This window comes from Panulirus ornatus, chromosome 1 (genome assembly GCF_036320965.1).
Source record: "Panulirus ornatus isolate Po-2019 chromosome 1, ASM3632096v1, whole genome shotgun sequence".
In the NCBI taxonomy this organism is placed as follows: domain Eukaryota; kingdom Metazoa; phylum Arthropoda; class Malacostraca; order Decapoda; family Palinuridae; genus Panulirus; species Panulirus ornatus.
Window position 1 is genome coordinate 85,196,337 of NC_092224.1, and position 26,117 is coordinate 85,222,453.

At 42.8% G+C, this 26,117-nt stretch overlaps 1 protein-coding gene and 11 non-coding genes across 12 annotated transcripts in view; 9 read left to right on the top strand and 3 right to left on the bottom strand.

Annotated features, from left to right (window-relative positions):
- Nucleotides 1-26,117, top strand: part of LOC139750394 (glutamate receptor ionotropic, kainate 2-like) — a 690,745-nt gene that overhangs the window by 32,253 nt on the left and 632,375 nt on the right. The gene's annotated exons all lie outside the window — the stretch shown is intronic.
- Nucleotides 568-640, bottom strand: TRNAR-ACG (transfer RNA arginine (anticodon ACG)). Its single transcript has one exon. It is a non-coding gene; the product is annotated as a tRNA-Arg (tRNA).
- TRNAR-ACG (transfer RNA arginine (anticodon ACG)) lies at nt 2,191-2,263 on the bottom strand. The gene has a single exon. It is a non-coding gene; the product is annotated as a tRNA-Arg (tRNA).
- On the top strand, nt 4,780-4,852 carry TRNAR-ACG (transfer RNA arginine (anticodon ACG)). The gene has a single exon. It is a non-coding gene; the product is annotated as a tRNA-Arg (tRNA).
- On the bottom strand, nt 7,426-7,498 carry TRNAR-ACG (transfer RNA arginine (anticodon ACG)). The gene has a single exon. It is a non-coding gene; the product is annotated as a tRNA-Arg (tRNA).
- On the top strand, nt 15,842-15,914 carry TRNAR-ACG (transfer RNA arginine (anticodon ACG)). Its single transcript has one exon. It is a non-coding gene; the product is annotated as a tRNA-Arg (tRNA).
- TRNAR-ACG (transfer RNA arginine (anticodon ACG)) lies at nt 17,750-17,822 on the top strand. The gene has a single exon. It is a non-coding gene; the product is annotated as a tRNA-Arg (tRNA).
- TRNAR-ACG (transfer RNA arginine (anticodon ACG)) lies at nt 20,185-20,257 on the top strand. The gene has a single exon. It is a non-coding gene; the product is annotated as a tRNA-Arg (tRNA).
- TRNAR-ACG (transfer RNA arginine (anticodon ACG)) lies at nt 21,649-21,721 on the top strand. The gene has a single exon. It is a non-coding gene; the product is annotated as a tRNA-Arg (tRNA).
- Nucleotides 23,063-23,135, top strand: TRNAR-ACG (transfer RNA arginine (anticodon ACG)). The gene has a single exon. It is a non-coding gene; the product is annotated as a tRNA-Arg (tRNA).
- TRNAR-ACG (transfer RNA arginine (anticodon ACG)) lies at nt 24,501-24,573 on the top strand. The gene has a single exon. It is a non-coding gene; the product is annotated as a tRNA-Arg (tRNA).
- TRNAR-ACG (transfer RNA arginine (anticodon ACG)) lies at nt 25,889-25,961 on the top strand. Its single transcript has one exon. It is a non-coding gene; the product is annotated as a tRNA-Arg (tRNA).

A 26,117-nucleotide genomic window follows, 5' to 3' on the forward strand; every position in this document is an offset into this window, starting at 1 on the left:
GTCAACGAAAGTTATGTCGGTTCAGATATCCGCAGAATGAACAGAAGAAGAAAAGAAATACATAAAGTACATTAATTCCCCTTTATGGTTTTAGATCGTAGGAATGTATAATAATGCAGCAGACGTAAGGATAGTATCACGGGACTTTATAGTAGAATATTCCGTTTTCGTTCTATGCTATTGGACTCTTCCATGCTGGTTGACGTTTCCGTTTTCGTTCTATGGTATCAAATTCTTCCATGCTGGTTGACGTAACTAATACTTTGTATTTCCCTATGAACTTTTCCTGCTGGCCATTTTTTTTTTCCGAGAGAAGTTAGGAGAAAGCCTTCTTTTGCCGTTCTAAGATGACGACCATACTCTTAGAAATAGGAAGTTGAGTATCTAGATATGGAACCTACGAGCCCTCTCTCTCTCTCCTAAACAATACTTTTGCTTTACTGTAAGATCTTGGACAGACCAAGAAGGAGGGCGGAAGTAGTTAGACCCTCGTCTTTTTTTTTAAAGTTGAGGAAAACGAGCTCGTGCATCATCAGTAATAGCTGCACGAGTCAATAAAGTTTCACCCGACCTTGCCAGGATTCGAACCTGGAATCTTCTGATCCGTAGTCAGACGCGTTATCCGTTGCGCCACAAGGCCTGTTGAACACTGCCTCGCTCTGTCCGTTTGTCTGTCTGTCTGTCTCTCTCCATCGTAGGTTGGAGGTGGTAGACAGCCACCTACCGGGGAGGTACGAGTTTATGATACACGTTCTACCCGCCTGGGTAGCGGGAGGGAGGAACAATGACTTCAGTGGCCGTCAAGTTCCTCTCCATTCTGGCCCTCGTAGTTCTTCTCTTCCTGCCTCGCCCACACAGGGCTACTGACCGACTTTGCCACACAGACGTACACTGTGCGTAACGTAATACTGGGCCACACGTAATTCGCATGACTTGTCCGTCACCCTAGATTTTCCTGCGGTAAGCGCTAGGTGCGCTCTCTCTCTCTCTCTCTCTCTCTCTCTCTCTCTCTCTCTCTCTCTCTCTCTCTCTCTCTCTCTCTCTCTCCCCATCCTGGCACTTCACACTGTTACATTCTCACGCTCTTACAAGGATTCTCTCACTTTCTCACATAAATCATACCCTCTCACTCAGGCTGATTCGCACCATCATTCATCTGTCACACACACACACACACACACACACACACACACAATTTCTCATTATTACCCTCATTTTTATACTTGATGCATTCACACTCATCTCGTACTTAACCATGCGTTTGCACACACTAGCTCGCTTCCATTTTCACAATCTTAACTCTCAGGCTTTTCAAACTTTCCACCAACTGGCAAATTCACTCTTCCCTCATCGTCTCACTCCCTCATTCCCTCACCCACGCTTGCATTCACTCTTGTTCACATAAACCCAATCTCAGACACACACACTCAAACATACTTGAATCTCACACTTGTAATATCATAGTCTCGTATCATACCACTCTGACATTCACATATTTTCATACTCCTTTTCTCATTTGTTTGTCTGTCTCTCTTTCCTGAGCAGTGAGCTAACAAATTCGTTGGCTGTCAAGTTCTATTCTTATCGCCCAGTTTGTCGTCTTTTCGTTTTTTCATTAAGTGAAAATTTTTGGGACTTTGTCTCAACTCTTTTCTAAGTTGCACGGTCGAGTGCCACAAGAGTCTTGTAGAGTTTATGATGGAGAAATATCACGCACACATGAGCTGCTCGCGTACAGAACACAGACGTACAACCTCTCCTCCTCTCACACACACACACAACTCTTGATAGCGCATGTAACTTGCACGACTCGTTCTTCGTAACGCGTAGAATTTCCCGTGGTGAGCAGTACGCGCCTGCGTTAGCCCGACCTTTTTGCCAACGATGCCTTGTCTGTCTGTATCTGTCTGTCTGTCTGTCACTGTCTGTTTCGCTATGTCTATCTATTTCTCATTCTCTCTCTCTCTCTCTCTCTCTCTCTCTCTCTCGTCACTTTTATTGTAATCTTTTTCAAAGGCCCAGTTCTCTCCTTTTTGCGACGGTCAATAAATTCCCGAAGAGTGTGAAGGGGAAGAGAATAGTTGGACCTCGCCTTAAAGCTGAAGAAAACGAGCTCCTCTCTCTCTCTCTCTCTCATCCATCTGTAACGGAAACAGTAATAACCAAACCCTGGGTAAAATAATGATCATCCGACCTTGCCAGGATTCGAACCTGGAATCTTCTGATCCGTAGTCAGACGCGTTATCCGTTGCGCCACAAGGCCTATTGAATGACGTGGTTAACAAACCTCTCCCGTTCTCTCTCTCTCTCTCTCTCTCTCTCTCTCTCTCTCTCTCTCTCTCTCTCTCTCTCTCTCTCTCTCTCTCTCACATTGAGTTATTACGGTCAGCCATATCATTTTCCTAGCAACACAGTGTCTGTATCTAGTGTGTTTTATTTCTCAATAGTGAGGTTAAGCAGCATCAAATGGTGCGTGAAAATAGACAAATGAATAGAAAAGAAATATATCCAGTTTGCAGATTTTAATCAACAGAAAAGAGATCTCGCTTCCTAGCATTATTTTACCAGTAAATCTTAAGTTACCCTAAACACTTTAAGTGTTATAGCTGGCTCTCTACTACGATTGTACTCCACACACGCACATACACCTAAGTAATCCACACACGCACATACACCTAAGTACTCCACACACGCACATACACCTAAGTACTCCACACACGCACATACACCTAAGTACTCCACACACGCACATACACCTAAGTACTCCACACACGCACATACACCTAAGTACTCCACACACGCACATACACCTAAGTACTCCACACACCTATGTACTCCACACGCGTACATAGACCTATGTACTCCACACGCGTACGTACACCTATGCACTACACAGACGTACGTACAACTAATGTACTCCACGCGTACGTACACCTATGTACTCCACGCGTACGTACACCTATGTACTCCACACGCATACATACACATAATGTACTCCACACACATACATACACCTAATAACTCCACACGCATACATACACCTGTTTACTCCACACTCGTACATACACCTAAAGCCATCAGAGGAATGTCACACTCAAGTGCGCGTGAATTTGCGGAGAAATTACTGACGATCATAAATGTTTTTTAAACAGAGACTTTGATCAAAGCGCATCATCCAGTGGTTCAGAATGGCATTCGAATAGTTTCCGTAACTTTCGAAGAGCGTTTTTTGTGTATTTACCTCGTGTAATGCGTCTGGTTTTATTATCTTTGATATAGGGAGCCAAAATGTAGTACAAACTATAAGATAACGTTTTACGTTGAAATCTGTGTCTGGAGTTAGATATCTTTCATGAGAACTTTAGGAAGATAAAGGAGTTAGTATAAAATCTAATCGTGTAGAATAATAACTATAGATAAAAAAATAATGAACTGCATATTTTTTATGAAAGTACAAAATGCTGTCTGTTTTCGCCCCCGGTTGTTGCGAATTCAACACAAAAGATATTTTCTTGTCAATCTAGAACCTTACTGACCATGTAGAAAGATTGCATTAAGCATACAGCGTGGTTCAGAATTATCAGGAATTATAAACAGTTTACCCAACATACCTAAGAGATATAGTAAATCCCTCGTCAGTTTAAAGAAAGACTTAAAAACCTCTCCCATGTACCTTCCATGCAGATTGGTGAGAGAGAGACACTAGGAGACTCGGGCTCTCTGAACCCACGTCCTTTCGCTCCTGTAGAAGGCTATTAGACCCCTTCCACCACCACCTCGCCCAACACCCTAGCCTCTGCTTCCTCCCGCACCATCAGACCTCGCTTCCTCATCGGTTACCATAACCTGGAATTGTTCAGTGGTTCCGATCACTTGGTCCAGTCATTTCCCCTTCCGTACCTCCCATATTGCCAGCCAAAGGCGGCCTGGCCAACATGTCAAAATGTTTTTCATGAAAGGATTTCACCCCAGCAGCCAGCAGTTTCGCTCCTGCGTAGGTGATGCATTAATGACTGGCTCCTGTGTATGGGGGTTTATGTGCGTGTGACAACTTCTTCTCGTGTCTACTACAGCTTTGGGACGGTCAGACAGAGGGACAGACAGGAACGTCCTTCTATAGAATTGAAACCTGCTATGAACACAAGACACGTTTAGACAATGTCTTTTAGAAAATATGTAAAGCCCTGGGAGTTTATGATAAACTGTTAGCTCTTGAAGCTCTTTAAGACAATTTAAAAGACATAGAGGAATGGGGCTTAAAACTAAACTGATTTGGTGATTACTTAAAGCACGCGAGTCGAAGTCATTCTTAAAATCAGCGAGCGAGAGACTCTTGAAAGTTTGTCTCTGACGATAAGACTTTTTTTTTCTACTTTTAGGCAAATATCCACAACGATGAAAGCCCAGAGGCTACGGATAAACATGAGGCCTACGAGAGCGAACTATGGCACCTCGTTCGAGATGGTCACGCAACCAGTAATTATAAGAAACATTCTATAACACTCGTCGTGAGTGACGGACGTAATCATAGAGTTCCAAAACACCTGTGCTGTAGGCAGACCCACAGGATGCAAGTGGCAGGTCGTCATATAAAACCAGTAAGGTAGCGAGTTGGTAAACACGTGAACTGGGAAGTCGTAAAGGGTCGCGGGTTAGACGATCGCAAAAGATGAGTGAAAGGTGCCGCAAGTGCGGGCTAGAAACCGTCGCAACGAGAGAGAGGGAGAGGGAGAGAGAGAGAGAGAGAGAATAATGGAGGAGAGAGTGCAACATGCAACAGGCCTTGTGGCGCAACGGATAACGCGTCTGACTACGGATCAGAAGATTCCAGGTTCGAATCCTGGCAAGGTCGAATGAAGGTTTTCATGACCTTATGTCATCTCGAGACACGGTACTGTCAACCTAAGGTGATTTGACTGACCTTTCCTAACAGCAGAACTACTCAGGCTTCCTTGATGTAGGCACACAACACACACACACAGGAGACCATTCAGGCTTTGTTAGCGCCTGGCGTGGTTACCTCCACAACAGATTGATACTATGCTAGTGTTCCCTGCTTTGTCGTATGTAAACTTGCGACACTGCAAGGTTACTCCTCTGGTAGGATGAGCTTGTGGAATAGTGATGTCCGAGAGCCATACGTAAGCTTACGACAGAGCATGGTTTGTCGGTCGGTCCAGTAGTGTGAGCAGGTGACACACTACCGTCACCTCCTACAATAGTGTGACGTTAAGACACACCACTGATCCCATGGCACCTTCATAAGTGTGAAATGACTGTAGGTCAGTTATCGAGTCTTTAAGTCGCTTGAATGATTAAGTCATCGAACGAAAATGTTAAAAAATGTTGAAAGACCTGATTCACTGCAGGATACTTTAGAGCTACGAACAAAGTTGTCTTTGAGTTACAGCTATTAAGTGTTGTATATGATGAAGAGAGAGTATGTTTGTGGACTGAAAGCCAGCTACGAGTGGGTCAAGGGAGTGATACTTGACAACCACTGAAGTGCTGGCTCGCTGCGCCACTAACCCTCGCGATACCCAGGTGGGGTAGTGCAGATACTACCCACCCCGGTCAGTGGCTGACTACCAACCCACACAGAGAGAGAGAGAGAGAGAGAGAGAGAGAGAGAGAGAGAGAGAGAGAGTTTAAGGAACCCTTCACTGACCGTCTTATAAATCTTTTGTTGATTGTCGCTAATATGACTGAAAGTTTGGCCCGCATCACGACGCCGCCCGCGGTTGATCACAGGCGACGTGGTGGTGACGGATATATTTTCTCTTCCCTCCGTCTTTCCCTCCCTCCCTCCACAGTACCAGCGCCTCAGCCTGATCTCCTCCACGCCCAGCAGCACCCTCGACCCCTAACCCTCTGGCTAGCCTCCTCCACATCAGCGCTTCAGTCAACAGCTCCACACTAATAACCCTGAGGCACCCTGGCTAGCCACACTTAGGTTACGCCCTCAACACCACCCGAGACCAGACGATGTTCTCCCACGCCACCCTCAGGCGCGCACTGTCTTTTGACCGTGCAGGTCTCTCTGGCTCTACGTCCACGCCAGTACCCCAGCCACGCCTCCCTCATCCACATCGTCACACAGAGCCCACCACCCTCACACGAGCTCCATCCACATTATCCCAACCAGACAATCCCACACCGACTTCATCCACATCATTACTGTCTTCCCACCCTCACATCAGTCCCGGTCGCCGTATCCCAACCAGCCAGTCCTCACACTAGCGCCATCCACATCAACACATCCAACTCGTCTTTATCCACATTATCATGGACAGGCCATTCATCTTCTCCACCCACACCACATGATGCTGCAGTAAAGCATATATTTCTTGGATATGAAATTGGAAACATGACAGAGCAGAGTTTATTGTTCTTGTACGAGATAATGGACACTACATACGTGTAAACATAAAGACTGAACAATTATAATGGACACTGCATACGTGTAAACATGAAGACTGAACAATTATAATGGACACTGCATCCGTGTAAACATGAAGACTGAACAATTATACTGGACACTTCATCCATGTAAACATAAAGACTGAACAATTATAATGGACACTACATCTATGTAAACATAAAGACTGAACAATGATAATGGACACTACATCCATGTAAACGTAAAGACTGAACAGTTATAATGGACACTACATCCATGTAAACATGAAGACTGAACAGTTATAATGGACACTACATCCATGTAAACATGAAGACTGAACAATTATAATGGACACTACATCTGTGTAAACATAAAGGCTGAACAATTAGCGTAACTGTTAAATATCATCTTCATATTCGGTGGTGAACGTCATGATCCATTCTCCGACACAAACATGGAAAGTTGATTGATTGGAGGTACCGGATGTAACGTTACAGACGGGTGCGTGTTAGTGGATTTCGACAAATAGACTCGTAACAGCGAGTCACACTTCACATGCTGACTGTATTACAGTAGTGGTGACTATGTGTGTCGTCTGCTTACCCTTCTGGAGGAGCAATCATGCTCTGTCGTGTATCATTGCTTGTTGTGAGCGCACACTACTGGAGGAGTAGCTTTGCTGTGTTGTAAGTTCATACTACAAGGGAGGGCACACTGCCGTGGTCTTAGATTTGGAGGTAACCATGCCATGTCGTGAGGTAACTGGATTGGAACCCTCTCTGTGTCGTCACATAACAAGAGCCTATGATGGGTAGTTTTGCTGTAGAGTGAGGTCAAACTACTGTATGTTGATGTTGCTTTGTCGTTATGATTAGGTACGTGTAGACCAGACTGAACGAAGTCTGAACGAACGTAGAGAAATACCAAGATTAGGTCGTTCCTTAAAAGTGGTTGTACGTATAGAGCTTTTGAAGCTTTCCTGACTAATGTTATGAAGGTATACATGAGGGGAAAACTTAATAATGCAACCTTGCCAGGATTCGAACCTGGAATCTTCTGATCCGTAGTCAGACGCGTTATCCGTTGCGCCACAAGGCCTGTTAAACATGTTCTCAATTTCGGTCTCGATGCCTGGGTATCGGGAGGATTAGAGAAGGGGATTTTAGCGATCCAATGCTTCAGTGGCTGTCAAGTGTCACTCCTTTGGCGAAGGTAGTTTTCATATCCTTCTGCTTCACCCTCACTTGGGCAACTGGTGTTCGTTCAGTTCAAACATTAAATCTCTCCATGTCGTACATAACACCTGACCACTCTCATATTTTCCCGCGGTGAGTGCTACGCGCCAGCAGTTCTTTCCGGAAAATCGTGTCGTAAATACTCGTAATGGGGTAAGTCCTCTCTCTCTCTCTCTCTCTCTCTCTCTCTCTCTCTCTCTCTCTCTCTCTCTCTCTCTCTCAATGTACGTAAAGAATATCTTTTTTCCTCTATCGTTCTCTCTCTAATTATCCCTATCTCCATCATTGTGTCTATCGACATCTATATGTTCGCCTCTCTCTCTCTCTCTCTCTCTCTCTCTCTCTCTCTCTCTCTCTCTGATGCAGCAGATTATGTGAACAGTGTGTGTTAAGGAAATCAACTAATGCAATTACATCGCAGTAAAACCTGAATCTGTAGCAGGAATTATACCAGCATTAATTACTAGTGATAGCCTACACACCTTCGAAGATTGAGCGAGAAAAGTCTGATGTGGCGCAAATCAGTACCAAGGAGAAATAGAGACAATTCCGAAATATATATGGTCAGGTTAATCATGATTTTACGTGAAGGAAAATCAAGAGGAATGGGTTGTAGATAGAAATATAGACTGTCAAATAATGAACTAGTATATGAGAAAGCTAATAAGCACTTGTGAGAATGCGAGACATTTTAATGCAGACTTCTGCACAAACCCACAAGTGCCAACAACACTGCTGACCTCATACTTTAACATTGAAGTTAACGAAACTAACATCTCGCATCACATCAAGTTTCTATTAACTCTAGGGAAGCAGTGACCGAATACAGAACGCTGCAAAGGATGTCTTAAGTCTTAACTTCCTTAGGATTTCTGCTCCGTCAAAATGTGTGGTGAAGCGAAGCCTGTACCCTGAGGGCGAGAGTGGAACCAAGTTATCACTAGCAGTGATGCAGACACCAGTCCTAGATTTTTTTTTTTTCTCACCAGAAATCAAACAAATGGTTGAGATAAATGAAATACAATAATGTCGAGAGAGAGAGAGAGAGAGAGAGAGAGAGAGAGAGAGAGAGAGAGAGAGAGAGAGAGAGATGGGAAACATTGGATGAACTAGAAGAAAATAATGGTTAGGAAGTGGGTGTATGATGTATATACATATATATATCAGGGGGTGTATGATGTATATACATATATATATATATATATATATATATATATATATATATATATATATATATATATATCAGGGGGTGTATGATGTATATATATATATATATCAGGGGGTGTATGATGTATATATATATATATATATATATCAGGGGGTGTATGATGTATATACATATATATATCAGGGGGTGTATGATGTATATACATACATATATCGAAGCACAGAAGCCTTACTGCTACTGGGCTGTGTGTGAGCAGAACTCTTAATATGTCACACAGAACCTTTACCCAAAGATGCATTACTCTGGAATGATTTACCCATAATGATAGAAGAAACGCACAAAAAAAAAAAGACTAGGAATAACTGTCATAAAAGACAGTCATAAATTATAAAAATAACGTCATAATTCATAGGAATAACGCCATAAATCATAAAAATTTCATAACTCAAGAAATAACGTCCTAAATCATCAGAGAGGAAGGTGCATGATTATGAAGTTGGGAATAATCCTGGGGACATAAGAAAAACAAAAAATGTTATCAGACGAGAATATGAACGTCTCGTTCACTACTAATTTACTCCTCTACCAGGAAAAAAAAAAAAGGCATGTGTGGAGTGATTGCTGAAACAACTCAAAAGAAAACTTAGACTCGTGGGTTAAGTTATTCCCTGATGGGTATCGGAGACGCGGCGATGAGCCGTGTATAATACATCAGGCGAGAAGCGGTGATCCCTACGCGTTAACTCTGGCATTCGGGTAAGCTCTCGTCCCAGGTTATCCTCGATAGATAGATAGATAATGTAGGTTAACTTCCATTTAGATGTCATACGTGAAAAGGCATCATACCCACTAACAGAAAGTATTAAATTCTTTTTCGTTAGATTGAGTTAGGTTTAGTTTGGACGAGGCGTAAGGTTGGGTCGTGGCGTTTGGTCGTCATAGGCCATATGGAAATGGGTTAACCAGAGAACACAATTCTTACTGTAACGATATTGTAACATTATCTTCAGCCATTTGTAAATGAACGAATCATGTGTATCAATTTTCTACACTTATGAGCCAAGTGGGTGCTGGTATACACTTAGCATTAGCTTTATTTTGCTTTCACTGCATTGACTTAAGCCATTCAAAATGATGAATATCATCAGGTTCAGCGGGATGAAGTTAAAGGTTAAAATTCAGCAAACTGGCATATTTCTCCGCGCTCAGCTGGACGAGTGTGTGGGCTGTCGCTAACAAGCGGCCATTCGGCAAGCCGTTTTCTGTGTGTGTGTATGGTTAGTTCAGCGTTTTTTTTTTTTTTTTTTTTCTTTTTATCACCGTGAATGCTGAACGTGCAAACATGTTTAGCCGCTGCCATGTGTTATCTGAACCCTCTGTATTCGCCCAACTCTCTCTCTCTCTCTCTCTCTCTCTCTCTCTCTCTCTCTCTCTCTCTCTCTCCCAGGTGGCAGGCCACCACCGACCAGGGAGGTCAGTACTGCCACCTCGGGTAATGGGACAGACAGTGACTGCGACGCTGTGAGCCCCCACCACTACAGCAGTGGCTGGCTCTCAAGCGCCCCATTTCCTTGCCCCAGTGGATGTCTTTTCCTCTGTGCCAGACGCTACTACAGTGGCTCTCAAGCAACCCCCCCCCCTTCCTTGCCCCAGTGGATGTCTTTTCCTCTGTGCCACATGTATACATGGGCCACTGGCATTAGGTCGGCAAATGCACACCCTTCCCATCTCGCACACGACTACTGATAGTACGTACCTCAATACACTCGAACGGATTTTTTCAGTTTTCGAATATCCTGTGGGGAGTTCCTACACGTTAGCCTTGCCCAATGACAAGATTTCGTTGTAGGTATTTACTCTTTGAATATACTCGTGAAGGAATTGGATTTGTATATAGGGGATCAGATTTGATATATGTATGATATATAAACAAGAGGTGAACGGTGTATGTGGACCCCTAGCTTAGTGTTTATAAAGGGTAGGTTGTCTGTGTATATAGGAGGGTCTCATGCTTGAAGGGAGTAGCCGTGGAGGGTAGGTTTATGCAAACGGAGGGAACAGCCGTGGAGGGAAGGTTCTTATACTTTGGAGGGATTATCGATGGAGGGAAGGTTCGTACACTTGGGAGTTAAGGAAGTGTTTGTATACATGGAGGTCCTCCTGTCAAGAGAAGGATCGAATACAGGGAAAGAAGAGTGTTCATGCACGCAGAGTGAAGTACCCTACACAGGGAGAAGGGAAGTGTTGCAAAGATGCACAGACCCACACAGACCCAAGGACCAAGCAAGGTGGTCTGGCCTTAACTTTTAGAAAAAAAAAGGTGGGGAAGGCCCTCTTAGCAGTAGAAGAAAAGGAGAGCAAAGCAAAGGCTCCGTCCCCACCCTCCACTCCGTCTGGCAACACGCCGGTGGGAAAACAGGTAGAAAAGAAAAATCTTCACGTCAAACTACTGCTGTTTCATTTAGTTCAGTGTTGTGTCTGTGGCTCAAGATTACAGATGGAAACAAGCGTACGAGAGAGAGAGAGAGAGAGAGAGAGAGAGAGAGAGAGAGAGAGAGAGAGAGAGAGAGAGAGAGAGAGAGATGTGCCTTGACGACCCCCGGCTGCAATAGGTTACATCGTGAGTGAAAAGTCACCTTTGGCGAGGCTGTATCAATACAAGTGGAGTCTTCAAAGAACTTAAGTCTAAAGGAGTCCACTTTCCCTGCTAACTGGAAACAGTGCAGCCCTAGAAGGACGACTTGGATAACACTAGCCCTCATTCATAGAAATTGCTCCCCAGGTAATTAAAAGTAGTTATATATATATATATATATATATATATATATATATATATATATATATATATATATATATATATATATATGATATTCCCTGGGGATAGGGGAGAAAGAATACTTCCCACGTATTCCCTGCGTGTCGTAGAAGGCGACTAAAAGGGGAGGGAGCGGGGGGCTGGAAATCCTCCCCTCTCGTTTTTTTTTTTAATTTTCCAAAACAAGGAACAGAGAATTGGGTCAGGTAAAGGCCCAGTCCTCTGTTCTTAACGCTACCTCGCTGATGCGGGAAATGGCGAATAGTTTGAAAGATATATATATGTATATATGTGTGTCTGCGTCTTGTGTAAAACGCCACAATTTCTATATACTGTTTTAATTGCTCCGGTACAGTCTTGTCATATCATAGGACAGCATAGAAAAAAAAAATCTGGTAAACTTTGTATCTCAGTTTCACCTGACTTTGGAACAGTGCATCACCCCACCTGTTGTGACCTGACCCGAGAGGTCAGGTTAAGACCTGTGACCTCACGAGATAATGAGACAATCCCTGGTTACTCATGATAACCCCACCACATTTATAACCTCGTTTACAAATTACTCTTTTGAAGGAAAACTGTCCTTGTGATTAATTGCAAAAAAATGTCTTGGAGCTTATTAAGGTTCATTCACCAATCCTATTTTTTTTGACATCAGTTTTGAAAACGAAACTACATTTGCTGTGGTCACTCACGTGATCAAAGTTTTATAACTTGACAGATATATATCACTTATATCTCTGAACATCTTGCCACTGCTCATATCATCATTCTAGTTTACAGGTCCCTCTTGTTTCACCAGTATATACATTGTTTACACGTTCTTTACCGCGTGATATACATACACCTGTTTTCGATACATATTTAAGTTTTTATGTATGTCAGAGCGTAATATTTACTTTTTCTCGTTTTTTTTTTTTTAGCCTTCTTAAAATTTCGGAATGATTTCTTCTGTCACTAACGATATTTGGTTTGTTGGAACAATGTTTTTTTTTTTTCTAGCTACCAAATTTGCACACTGCAAATGAAGTGACGTTGAAAATGTTTTCCCTGAAGAATTCAAAGATTCGACCGATGTTTTGATTTGAGCATCATGAAATGTGTCGTCTAGACTTGAACTGCTGGATGAGATAACTAGAGACGTAATGCAGTCTGCAGGATGAGATAACTAGACATAATGGAGTCTGCAGGATGAGATAACTAGAGACATAATGGAGTCTGCAGGATGAGATAACTAGAGACATAATGGAGTCTGCAGGATGAGAACTAGAGACGTAATGGAGTCTGCAGGATGAGATAACTAGAGACGTACTGGAGTCTGCAGGATGAGATAACTAGAGACGTAATGGAGTCTGCAGGATGAGAACTAGAGACGTAATGGAGTCTGCAGGATGAGATAACTAGAGACGTAATGGAGTCTGCAGGATGAGATAACTAGAGACGTAATGGAGTCTGCAGGATGAGATAACTAGAGACGTAATGGAGTCTGCAGGATGAGATAACTAGAGACGTAATGGAGTCTGCAGGATGAGATAACTAGAGACGTAATGGAGTCTGCAGGATGAGATAACTAGAGACGTAATGGAGTCTGCAGGATGAGATAACTAGAGACGTAATGGAGTCTGCAGGATGAGATAACTAGAGACGTAATGGAGTCTGCAGGATGAGATAACTAGAGACGTAATGGAGTCTGCAGGATGAGATAACTAGAGACGTAATGGAGTCTGCAGGATGAGATAACTAGAGACGTAATGGAGTCTGCAGGATGAGATAACTAGAGACGTAATGGAGTCTGCAGGATGAGATAACTAGAGACGTAATGGAGTCTGCAGGATGAGATAACTAGAGACGTAATGGAGTCTGCAGGATGAGATAACTAGAGACGTAATGCAGTCTGCAGGATGAGAACTAAGAGACACATAAGGAGTCTGATGATTGTACCAAAGTGCTATTCTGGAGAAGATGATGATGAGAATTGTATTGTGCACTTGTGATGATCGTGGACATGGTCCTCGTATATTCTACGTTGTCAGAGTTAACGTTGAAGATTTCTCCTGTTCGAATGACGTCTGACAATCCAGTTGATTATATTACACCTAGAGGCGCACTCTTGCATCGCATTGGTGTCTCCATCAGGGCACTCGCGTCTTACAGTCTCTCATTTGCACGCTTGGCAGTTAGTCTACAATCCAATAATGCTCGCTCAACTTGAACTCGAATTGCCCGCGTATCCCTATGTATACCCGAGTCGCCCACGTGTCTCTATGTATACCAGAGTCGCCCACTTGTCCCTATGTATACCCGAGTCGCCCACTTGTCTCTATGTATACCCGAGTCGCCCACGTGTCTCTATGTATACCCGAGTCGCCCACGTGTCCCTATGTATACCCGAGTCACCCATGTATCCTTATGTATATACCTTTTCCTAAATCGGGTGTTCGCAATCGCCAGTCCTCCTTCAGCGCACAGCTCCACATGTTAATCATCTGTTTCATTTACACTGGGTATATATCCTTATGCCTCTCATTCATACCCAAGCTTCCACATAATCCATTCTTACATTCAAACCTTCCTCCACAAAAACACTCCATCCCTTGATATGAATATCATCCTTAATTATTAATAGGTCCATATTAATGACGTAGCCATTCATAAGCGAATCTGTCTCATTAGCCGTGAATGTAGTCATTAGCGAAACATGTCTCTGAATAGCATTATTAGTATATTTTTCCTTGGGTGTGGTGTAGGAGAACGTCTGGTTAGTTCTTTAATGGCGACCAAGGAGGGCAGGCAGTAGGAGGGAGAGGAGGACGTTGAGGAAGAGGAGGAAAACCTGCCTTCGTAACAGTTAAGACTCGCCAGCTGGGAGTGTGAGTTGAGGAGAGGATCTCTACTGCAGACCCCTGGGAATAGTTTGAATTCCAACTCGCTGCTCGTTTTCTTTCTTTTTAGGATATCCTAAAATAATCTTGGCTTGTCCTTATAGTCAAATTTTAGAACTGTTCTGATCTTCATCTCACTGTCTTCTAGTTCATCAAGCACTCTGGTAAGGAGTCAAACGATTACAGAGCTAACATTAAAAAATCTGAACGTTCAACAATAACAATATTGATTTAAGATATGGCGACAGAATCCATAAACAGATGGGAAACATTGGTCCAGACGACGCCAGAAGAAAGCAGAAACTATAACCAAGATCACGAAAAGGAAGTAACTGACTGGCTGACTCGTAGCAGAGAGAGAGAACCATCCCACATCAGGCCACAGCCACAGCTCGACTCTCTCCACAACAACTGCATCTCTGTGGCATTGGACTCGCTGGACCTTCGTACTGCCATCCACAGCACCAGATCAGCATCGACTGTGCCATAGTAAGCATAGGATCCTTTCCCCAAAGGTTCAAGGGGGCCAGTGTAACAATACCAAAACCAGGAATGCCAGAAGCTGAACCTGTAGAAATACCGTCCTATGTCCTTCTAGAAGTCCATGGAAAACTGTTTGAAAGCATTAGAACCTAAGGTTAAGACTGTTTGAAAGCATTGGAACCTAAGGTTAAGACTGTTTGAAAGCATTGGAACCTAAGGTTAAGACTGTTTGAAAGCATTGGAACATAAGGTTAAGACTGTTTGAAAGCATTGGAACATAAGGTTAAGACTGTTTGAAAGCATTGGAACCTAAGGTTAAGACTGTTTGAAAGCATTAGAACCGAAGGTTAAGAGGACTGACACCTCTATAACCCGAGTCAATACGGCTTCCAGGTGGGCATAGGTTCCCCTCGGCAGTTATGTCTGCGGCAGAGCAAAGATCATTTCCAGACGACAAGGAATGGATTTTAAGTTATTTAAAAAAGATACATAAGGAAAGCCTTTCACAACGTGTGCACGAACTGCTTGTTAGACACATTATTGAAAGTATGATGACCAGAAAGGATAGAAAGACTTTATAACTGGGTCACATATTGTCACGATGTTTGGTGATACATATCAACAAGAGATCCGCACAGAAAGTATGGCAGAGACCTGAAGGCAACGTGTTACGAACCAAACACAAACTCTGCAACAACACCACACATCGAGCGCAATTGATTCTCTCTAAGCTGCAGAGACCTTGAAATGGCTTCAGTCATCCATCAGTGTTCAGAGAGAGAGAGAGAGAGAGAGAGAGAGAGAGAGAGAGAGAGAGAGAGAGAGAGAGAGAGAGAGAGAACGTCATTGCAATTAACAGGCCTTGTGGCGCAACGGATAACGCGTCTGACTACGGATCAGAAGATTCCAGGTTCGAATCCTGGCAAGGTCGGGCCATTCTTTATTGCTACATTATGAAACTTTTATTCCTATTATGAAGGACGAATCTGAGTTCATTACCTACAGTATTATTCTTAAGTCCAAACATTCCCATCTTGTTACTTTCCCGTGTTTTTTTTTTTTTCTTCACAAAGTTCCCTAAAGATGGTGACATCAGTTTCATTTCTTTGTAGTGTGAAGGTATGTCACGTAAGGTTTCTCGAGACTATATTGGTGTGATCTTCTAACGTAGTATGGCAAACCACGACAGTGTGAGATGACGTCAAATCAAGATTGTGTCCTCAAATAGCGTGAAATCTTTGTTACTTGTTCTGTGTGTGTGTGTGTGTGTGTGTGTGTGTGTGTGTGTGTGTGTGTGTGTGTGTGTGGTGTAGGTGGTATGGAAAGGGTGGGTCTGGAACTGTACCATCAAGGTCTCTGGAAAGGAAAAATACAAGGCATACTCATCTAACGTAACTCGGGCTCAGCACCCACTTTGTGATGCACCAAAAGGTTCAGTACACTGGCTTTGACACCACAGCTCAGGCTCAGTACACTGACCGTGACGGAAAAGGTGAGGCTCACAGCACGCTAGCTCGAACACGCCAACTCCTTCTCAGCGCACTGGTTCTCGCTTATATGCTGAGACTCGACATATTAATATTAACTATGATGCAGTTATGTTGACGTCCCCTGAGTTAGTTTTATCTTTAAGATCTGCCCTGATGATCTTTGCTAGTTCTTAGAAGTGAGCTCAGAGAGGTACTGTTATCTTCAACCTACTCTATTTAGTTCAAGATGTGTCTAGGCAACAGATTACAGATACAAGCAAGGGGGCCGTGCACACACACACACACACACACACACACACACACACACAGAGAGAGAGAGAGAGAGAGAGAGAGAGAGAGAGAGAGAGAGAGAGAGAGAGAGAGATTTGTAACCAAAGAGACTATTTAAGTTTCAAACCTGGAAAAATGGAGCAATTCCTTATTAGTGTATTACGTAATTTCTCTTTTAATTATCGAGGAAACAAGATGTAATTCATATCCAAACAATATTTGCTTTTTTACTTTCTCGTGTCTCCACGAAGCTCCTAAAGATAGACATCGAATTCATATCTTTAATAATGTGAACGTATGGCACGTAAAAGAATTAATAGTATAGTGCGAGCTAATATAACGCAGGAAGGTAAACTACGGCAGTGTGAGATGTCAAATCAAGGTCATGTCACCTAGTGTGGAGTCTTTGTTTCTTGACCCATGCATCTATGGTGTAGGTGGTATCGATGAAGGGTCCTGGAACTGTGTCATCATGACCTGTGGAAAGGGAAAATAATTACAAGGCACACAGCTAACGCAACTCAGGCTCGGCACATACCCTATGACGCCACTCAGGCTCGGCACATACCCTATGACTCAACTCAGGCTCGGCACATACCCTATGACGCAACTCAGGCTCAGCACACTGGCTCTGACGCACCAACTCAGGTTCAGCACACTCGCTCTGACGCACCAAATGGTTCAGCACACTCGCTCTGACGCACCAACTCAGGCTCAGTACACTGGCTCCGACGCAAAAGCTAAGGCAGAGTATACATACCAGCTGTGATGCAGTGTGCTGTCATCCTATATAATTTTCTTGTTCATGATTTCCCCAAGTGATCTTACCTGGTCCTTAGAGTGAGACGAGAGATCTATTGTTATCTTCGAGGCGACTTAACGTATTATTTCGTTTAGTTCAGCGTGTATGTAGGCTTCACATTATACAGAGAGAGAGAGAGAGAGAGAGAGAGAGAGAGAGAGAGAGAGAGAGAGAGAGAGAGAATCAGTACCTTCTCAATGAACAGGCCTTGTGGCGCAACGGATAACGCGTCTGACTACGGATCAGAAGATTCCAGGTTCGAATCCTGGCAAGGTCGGGCAATTCTTTAATGTACTGTGCCACTTCTATTCTTTTTATATAAAGGAAACATTTGGAGTTCGTTTCTTTCAATAAAATTCTTCCAAACAATCCCATCTTGCTACTTTCGCGCGTTTTGAAAAAGTTAACTTCAAGATGGTGATAATATTGTGATATCTTTATTAGTGATCTTATGGCAAGTAAGGCTTTTCGAGAATGGTGTGTGTGTGAGAGAGCTAATAAAGCAGTAAGGTTGAGCAGGACAGTGCGAGTTGAGGTGAAGTCAAATGTTATGTCGTCAAGGAGCGTGAAAACTTTATACCGTACATGTATGGTGTAGGTGGTATGGAGATGAGGGGTCTGGAACTGTACCATTATGATCACTGGAAAAGAAGAATGCCAAACTTGGCTGAAGCAGCTCAGGCTCAGCACATAACGCCGTGATGCAGTGGGTAAGGCTCAGCACACTGGCCCTGACGCAAGAGATCAGGCTCAGCACACTGGCCCTGACGCAAGAGATCAGGCTCAGCACACTGGCCCTGACGCAAGAGATCAGGCTCAGCACACTGGCCCTGACGCAAGAGATCAGGCTCAGCACACTGGCCCTGACGCAAGAGATCAGGCTCAGCACACTGGCTCTGACGCAAGAGATCAGGCTCAGCACACTGGCCCTGACGCAAGAGATCAGGCTCACACACTGGCCCTGACGCAAGAGATCAGGCTCAGCACACTGGCCCTGACGCAAGAGATCAGGCTCAGCACACTGGCTTTTAAGCACCACCTCAGCTGAGCTCCGCACACTGGCTCCGATGCAATAGCCGAGGCTCAGCCTACTAGCTGTGATGCGGTGTGATGCCATATCATACGTCATCTTTTTTTTTCACTGAGATATCCCAACTGATCTTATCTTGTCCTTAGATGATCAGGGAATTGTGGTTATCTACAAGTCGACATTTTTTTTTCTATATTTCGGAGTCTTCAGTATATAGATTTCTGATTACACACAAACTCTCTCTCTCTCTCTCTCTCTCTCTCTCTCTCTCTCTCTCACACACACACACACACACACACACACACATATATATATATATATATATATATATATATATATATATATATATATATATATATACCCATTTTCTTTATACGTACTTGCCATTTCCCGCGTTAACGAGGTAGCGTTAAGGACATTAAGAAAAGAGGACTGAGCCTTAGAAGGAATATCCTCACTTGGTCCCCTTCTCTGTTCCTTTTTATGGAAAAGTAAGAATCGGGAGGGGAGTATTTATTGAGCAAGATCTTAATGAATAATAGGTCAAAACATGGCACAATTGGGAGTGTTTACGCCGTCAAACGCCAGGCATATAAAAATATTTATGTAGGTCAGACTGGTAAGACTGTAAGGGAGAGATGTTATTGGCACCGACATTCAGTACGGAGGGATGACCACGAAAATGCGATCGCTAAACATTGTCATGAAAATGAGCACCCCATTGATCTAGAAAATCCCCTAATCTTGTACCTCTCTGCTGATTATGCCACACGTAACGTCATTGAATCTGTCTTAATTGCTAATGCTAAGAACTTTAATTTGTAATTTGTCCCCAAGCACTTGTAAAGACCATCTAGCGTTAACGAAATCATTATGAGAGAAAATCATTATGACACGAAAACGTAAGAAAAAGTTGTTCATAACACACCCAACTACCCAGGACAACCCCCGCTACCTGACCTTCCTTAATCGCTGTCCCTTATATATATATATATATATATATATATATATATATATATATATATATATATATATATATATATATATTTCTTTTTTTTTTTATACCTCGTCGCTGTCTCCCGCGTTTGCGAGGTAGCGCAAGGAAACAGACGAAAGAAATGGCCCAACCCCCCCCATACACATGTACATACACACGTCCACACACGCAAATATACATACCTACACAGCTTTCCATGGTTTACCCCGGACGCTTCACATGCCTTGATTCAATCCACTGACAGCACGTCAACCCGTGTATACCACATCGCTCCAATTCACTCTATTCCTTGCCCTCCTTTCACCCTCCTGCATGTTCAGGCCCCGATCACACAAAATCTTTTTCACTCCATCTTTCCACCTCCAATTTGGTCTCCCTCTTCTCCTCGTTCCCTCCACCTCCGACACATATATCCTCTTGGTCAATCTTTCCTCACTCATTCTCTCCATGTGCCCAAACCATTTCAAAACACCCTCTTCTGCTCTCTCAACCACGCTCTTTTTATTTCCACACATCTCTCTTACCCTTACGTTATATATATATATATATATATATATATATATATATATATATATATATAACAGAGAGAGAAGCAGATTTTGTTACCGAACAGGCCTTGTGGCGCAACGGATAACGCGTCTGACTACGGATCAGAAGATTCCAGGTTCGAATCCTGGCAAGGTCGAACCATTTTTCATCATAAGTATACTATGTACCTGCTGATCTTGTTATTCAGGAAACATCTGGAGTTCATGTCGTACATAATTCTGATCATAATCGCATCTTGTTACTCTTTCACGTTTTCACAAAGCTTATGAAAGACAGTGGTAAGGGTTGCATCTTTGTTGGAAGTGTATGGCAAGTTGGGTATTTCAAGAATAGTGTGAGCTTATAACGTAGTAAGACAGACAACGGTAATGAGAGATCACTACAAATTAGAGTTATGTAACATCAAATTAAAGTTATGTTAACATCAAATCTTTGTTTATGCAATACATCTCTCTGGTGTTAGTGATATAAAGATGGGGGTCTGGAACTGTACCATCATGGTCTCTGGAAAGGCAAAACACAGGTCACTTGGCAATTGCAACTCAGGCTTAGGCCATCCGCTACGGTGCAACAACTCAGCTACAGTACACTGGCCTGACACAACAGGTTAGGCTCGGCTTACAGAACACTGCCCCTAACACATCAGGTTAGACTCGACTTAATCATTGTAACGCAAGAGCTCAGACATAGCTGACGGTGGCTCTGACGCACCAACTCAGGCTCAGCTCACTGGCTCTGACGCAAGAGCTAAGGCTCGATATACTAGCTAGGTTGCAGTGTGCTGGCATCCCATACGTTATTCATATTTGTTTAAGACTTCCCCTGAGTGATCTTATCCTTAGTGAGATTAGATAACTTAAAGTAGACTTGCTGTATTTCTTTCGTTTGTTTTTGATTAGGCTTCTGATTAAAGCTGCAAATAACACACGAGTTTACATGAGAAAGACAGACAACAGGAGGCCTGGTTGGCCCACGAATGTGTTGTCTGGGGAAAAAAATTTTAATAAAAAATAATGCAATTCCACTCGAGTAGGGTTTTAAGCTATCACTGACTCCCCGCTGCTGCACATTAGCCTTTAAGTGTCCCCGTTACCGCTTTCGTTTATAGAGTTTATTTCTGATGTTTTTCTCGGCGTATACCTGAATCTATAAAATGTTTGTCTAGGCGCTTTTGAAGGTATTTATAGTCATACCATTCACTACGTCTGACGGTAACTTACTCCAGTGCTCAACACACGTATAGGAAGTTTTTTTTTTTTTTTTCTCCAGGTCCCTACTACACCCTTTAGCTTTTAAGTTCAATTCCATTGATCATGGCAACCGTATTTTCTTATATTTTGAAAAGATGCTCGTGATTTACTTCATCGAACTCGTTCAGAATTCTAAACGCTAAGTCTTTGCGAAGTCAACTTTTTTTCTTGTCTTTTTTTTCTTAGATAATGAGAGAGAGAGAGAGAGAGAGAGAGAGAGAGAGAGAGAGAGAGAGAGAGAGAGAGAGAGAGAGAGAGAGAATCGGTATAACGAACAGGCCTTGTGGCGCAACGGATAACGCGTCTGACTACGGATCAGAAGATTCCAGGTTCGAATCCTGGCAAGGTCGAACCATTTTTCATAATCAGTGTACTATGTACCTGCTGTTCTTGTTATTCACGAAACATCTGGAGCTCATGTCGTACATAATTCTGATCATAATCGCATCTTGTTGCTCTCACACGTTTTCGCAAAGCCTATGAAAGACGGTGAAAAGTCTTCCATCTTTGTTGGTGGAAGTGTATGGCAAGTTAGGTTATTTCAAGAATAGTGTGAGATTATTACGCAGTAAGATAGACAACTGTAGTGTGAGATCACTACAAATTAATGTTAAGTAACATCAAATCTTTGTTTATGCAATGCATCTCTGGTGTTAGTGATATCAAGATGGGGGTCTGGAACTGTACCATCATGGTCACTGGAAAGGCCATGCACAAGACACTTGGCAATTGCAACTCAGGCTCAGGATATTCGCTACGATGCAGCAACTCAGCTACAGTACACTGGCTCTGACGCAACAGGTTAGGCTCGGCTTACAGTACACTGGCTCTGACGCAACAGGTTAGGCTCGGCTTACAGTACACTGGCCTTAACACATCAGGTTAGGCTCGACTTAATGATGGTAACGCAAGAGCTCAGACATAGCTGACGGTGGCTCTGACGCACCAACTCAGGCTCAGCTCACTGGCTCTGACGCAAGAGCTAAGGCTCGATATACTAGCTAGGTTGCAGTGTGCTGGCATCCCATACGATATTCCTATTTCTTTAAGACTTCCCCTGAGTGATCTTATCCTTAGTGAGATTAGATAACTTAAAGTAGACTTGCTGTATTTTTTTTGTTTGTTTTTGATTAGGCTTCTGATTAAAGCTACAAATAACACACGAGTTTACATGAGAAAAACAGACAACAGGAGGCCTGGTTGGCCCACAAATGTGTCGTCTGGGGAAAAAATTGTATCAAAAATAATGTAATTCCGCTCAAGTAGGGTTTTAAGCTATGAGTGACTCCCCGCTGCTGCACATTAGCCTTTTAGTGTCCCCGTTAACGCTGTCGTTTATAAAGTTTATTTCTGGTGTTTTTCTTGGCGTATACCTGAATTTATAGAATGTTTGTCTTGATGCTTTTGAAGGTATCTATAGTCATAGCATTTACTATGTCTGAGGGAAACTTGCTTCAAGTGCTCAGCACACCTATAGGAAAATATTTTTCCCACGTCCTTGCTACATGTTTTAAGTTTAATTTCATTTGTCCTGGTAACCGTACTTTCTTATATTTTGAAAAGATGCTCGTGATTTACTTTATGGAACTTGTTCAGAATTCTAAACGCTAAGTCTTTGCGAAGTCTTCTTTTTTTTCTAGTCGCCTTTTTTCTTAGATAAAGAGAAAGAGAGAAAAATGTTAAAAGGTACAGGCCTTGTGGCGCAACGGATAACGCGTCTGACTACGGATCAGAAGATTCCAGGTTCGAATCCTGGCAAGGTCGAACCATTTTTCATCATAAGTATACTATGTACCTGCTGTTCTTGTTATTCAGGAAACATCTGGAGCTCATGTCGTACATAATTCTGATCATAATCGCGTCTTGTTACTCTCGCGCGTTTTCACAAAGCTCATGAAAGACTGTGATAAATCTTGCATGTTTGTTGTTGGAAGTGTATGGCAAGTTAGGTATTTCAAGAATAGTGTGAGCTTATAAGGTAGTAAGACAGACAACGGTAGTGTGAGATCATTACAAAGTTATGTTAAGTAACATCAAATCTTTGTTTATGCAATGCATCTCTGGTGTTAGTGATATCAAGATGGGGGTCTGGAACTGTACCATCATGGTCACTGGAAAGGCCAAGCACAAGACACTTGGCAATTGCAACTCAGGCTCAGGCCATTCGCTACGATGCAACAACTCTTCTTCAGTACACTGATTCTAACACAGCAGGTTAGGCTCGGCTTACAGTACACTGGCCCTAACACATCAGGTTAGGCTCGACTTAATGATGGTAACTCAAGAGCTCAGACATAGCTGACGGTGGCTCTGACGCACCAACTCAGGCTCAGCTCACTGGTTCTGACGCAAGAGCTAAGGCTCGATATACTAGCTAGGTTGCAGTGTGCTGGCATCCCATACGTTATTCCTATTTCTTTAAGACTTCCCCCGAGTGATATTATCTCGTCCTTAGTGAGATTAGATAACTTATCTTAAAGTAGACTTGCTGTATTTTTTTCGTTTGTTTTTGATTAGGCTTCTGATTAAAGCTGCAAATAACACACGAGTTTACATGAGAAAGACAGACAACAGGAGGCCTGGTTGGCCCACGAATGTGTCGTCTGGGGAAAAAAATTGTATCAAAAATAATGTAATTCCGCTCAAGTAGGTTTTTAAGCAATCAGTTACTGACTCCCCGCTGCTGCACATTGGCCTTTTAGTTTCCCCGTTACCGCTGTCGTTTATAAAGTTTATTTCTGGTGTTTTTCTCGGCGTATACCTGAATTTATCAAGTGTTTGTCTAAACGATTTTAAAGAAATTTATAATCATAGCATTTACTACGTCTGACGGTAACTTACTCTAGTGCTTAACACACCTAGAGGAAAAGAAGTTTTTTCCCACGTCCTTGCTACGTCTTTTAGCTTTTAAGTTTAATTCCACTGATCATGGTAACCGTATTTTCGTATATTTTGAAAAGATGCTCGTAATATACTTTATGGAACTTGTTCAGGATTCTAACCACTAAGTCTTTGCGAAGTCTCCTTTTTTTTCTTGTCTCCTTTTTCGTAGAGAGAGAGAGAGAGAGAGAGAGAGAGAGAGAGAGAGAGAGAGAGAGAGAGAGAGAGAGAGAATCGGTATAACGAACAGGCCTTGTGGCGCAACGGATAACGCGTCTGACTACGGACCAGAAGATTCCAGGTTCGAATCCTGGCAAGGTCGAACCATTTTTCATCATGAGTGTACTATGTATCTGCTGTTCTTGTTATTCAGGAAACATCTGGAGCTCATGTCGTACATAATTCTGATCATAATCGCATCTTGTTACTCTCGCGCGTTTTCACAAACCTCATGAAAGACTGTGATAAATGTTGCATCGTTGTTGGTGGAAGTGTATGGCAAGTTAGGTATTTCAAGAATAGCGTGAGCTTATAATGCAGTAAGACAGACAACGGTAGTGTGAGATCACTACAAATTAAAGTTAAGTAACATCAAATCTTTGTTTATGGAATACATCTCTGGGGTCTGGAACTGTACCATCATGGTCACTGGAAAGGCCATGCACAAGACACTTGGCAATTGCAACTCAGGCTCAGGATATTCGCTACGAGGCAGCAACTCAGCTACAGTACACTGGCCTGACACAACAGGTTAGGCTTGGCTACAGTACACTGGCCTTAACACATCAGGTTAGGCTCGACGTAATGATGGTAACGCAAGAGCTCAGACATAGCTGACGGTGGCTCTGACGCACCAACTCAGGCTCAGCTCACTGGCTCTGACGCAAGAGCTAAGGCTCGATATACTAGCTAGGTTGTAGTGTGCTGGCATCCCATACGTTATTCCTATTTCTTTAAGACTTCCCCTGAGTGATCTTATCCTTAGTGAGATTGGATAACTTAAAGTAGACTTGCTGTTTTTTTTTTAGTTTGTTTTTGATTAGGCTTCTGATTAAAGCTGCAAATAACACACGAGTTTACATGAGAAAGACAGACAACAGGAGGCCTCGTTGGCCCACGAATGTGTTGTCTGGGGAAAAAATTTTTATCAAAAATAATGTAATTCCGCTCAAGTATGGTTTTAAGCTATGAGTCACTCCCCGCTGCTGCACATTAGTCTTTTAGTGTCCCCGTTACCGCTGTCGTTTATAGAATTTATTTCTGGTGTTTTTCTCGGCGTATACCTGAATTTATAAAATGTTTGTCTAGACGCTTTTGAAGGTATTTATAGTCATACCATTCACTACGTGTGACGGTAACTTACTCCAGTGCTCAACACACCTAGAGGAAAAGAAGTTTTTTTCCCACGTCCGTGCTACGTCTTTTAGCTTTTAAGTTTAAATACATTTATCATGGTAACTATTTTCTATATTTTGAAAATATGCTCGTGATTTACATTATCGAATTTGTTCAGAATTCTAAACACTTAAGTCTTTGCGGTCTCCTTTTTTTCTTAGAGAGAGAGAGAGAGAGAGAGAGAGAGAGAGAGAGAGAGAGAGAGAGAGAGAGAGAGAGAGAGAGAGTCTGTATAACGAACAGGCCTTGTGGCGCAACGGATAACGCGTCTGACTACGGATCAGAAGATTCCAGGTTCGAATCCTGGCAAGGTCGAACCATTTTTCATCATAAGTATACTATGTACCTGCTGTTCTTGTTATTCAGGAAACATCTGGAGCTCATGTCGTACATAATTCTGATCATAATCGCATCTTGTTACTCTCACACGTTTTCACAAACCTCATGAAAGATTGTGGTAAGTTTTGCATC